The sequence below is a fragment of the Oratosquilla oratoria genome, chromosome 35, assembly GCF_046742065.1.
Source record: "Oratosquilla oratoria isolate Oo_2021 chromosome 35, ASM4674206v1, whole genome shotgun sequence".
NCBI lineage: Eukaryota > Metazoa > Arthropoda > Malacostraca > Stomatopoda > Squillidae > Oratosquilla > Oratosquilla oratoria.
Genome location: NC_134811.1, coordinates 25,978,973 through 25,980,245, shown reverse-complemented (window position 1 = coordinate 25,980,245; position 1,273 = coordinate 25,978,973). Strand labels below are relative to the sequence as shown.

The window sequence follows — 1,273 nt, the reverse complement described above, 5'->3', positions numbered from 1 at the left end:
GTGGGGAGGTGCTTTCAAGTACCCATCATTCATTTCTGTAGAAATCAAATGGTTCCTCATGAATGGGGAGGAAAATAGTTATGCGTATGTGCAATAGTGAACCTGCTTATGGCGAAAATCAGAATAGAGATTACAGTGTAATGCAGTGCAGCTGATCTTTTTTTTTTATGCGTTGCCATCTACTTCGTTTAGGACTGTGCTAAAATCTAAGAGGCGATTTCGTGCATAATAGCCCAAGCACCTCAATAGGCTCTACTTTCTCTTAGAAAGGTGAATTATCTGTCTATCTGTTTTATGTTTGTCTATTTGTTCGTTCATATACGTATCTTTTTATTTGCTTGTGTATTCATTCATTTGTTCATCTTTTTATTTATTTGCATATTTCATTATTCATCTATTTATCTATTTATGTATATATTTATATATTCAAACATATTTATTTATGTATTTACTTATATATTTCCTTATTTATATATTTGTTTATTTATTTGTTTATTCATTCATTCATTTGTTTGTTTATTTATATCATTCATCTATTCATTCAACTATTTATTCACTTATCATTCTGCATCCTGCCCCGTTATCGACCAAAACACCCCCTCTTGTCATGTTCAAGCACCGTGATCCACTGCCTTTGTTGTTGTCGTTGTTGTTGTTATTGAAAGTATTTTACCAGCGTTGCTGTCCATGTGGACAATCTCGCGCCGCTGTCGTATGTATTATCGCTTTAGAAATCGTATTAAGGCAATAAATCCCTGTAACAATATATATATATATATATATATATATATATATATATATATGTATATATATATATATATATATACATATATATATATATAATAGATTTTTTTCAATAATCAGTATTCGTGAGATGTGCAGTTTTGAAAACATATATTTTCTGGTGATATTGAACGCATGCTGCCAAATCATATGATCTTAATCATGAATTAATATCTTAGTTAACTTAACTAAGACAGACGTGGGCCAAAATCTTGAAACGTCCTGAGGATTATCATAACATAAATTTAGTTTTTAATTGCTGATTGTTTGGTATATTTTTTCTACAGGAGTCAGTATTTAAAATGTGTTTTCTTGCGTAGAAAAAATACATCATATACTTCAGTGTGAAAACAATTAGATGGTCCAAAACTTTCTTACTACGACTGTATTCATGATATAAATAATCATAAACATAATTCACATCTTCATCAAAAAATGCAAAAGAAAACATCCAAGCCATCAAACTCCTTTAAGTATAGTCTCATTCCAT

At 29.9% G+C, this 1,273-nt stretch overlaps 1 protein-coding gene across 1 annotated transcript in view; it reads left to right on the top strand.

Annotated features, from left to right (window-relative positions):
• The window catches only part of LOC143018613 (sodium-coupled monocarboxylate transporter 1-like), a 65,731-nt gene extending 64,979 nt beyond the window's left edge, over positions 1 to 752 (top strand). Inside the window, exon 11 of the mRNA XM_076174133.1 lies at positions 1 to 752. This exon is cut by the window's left edge and continues 809 nt beyond it. The gene's annotated coding sequence lies outside the window, so the exon portion shown is untranslated.
• The last annotated feature ends 521 nt before the right edge of the window (positions 753 to 1,273 follow it).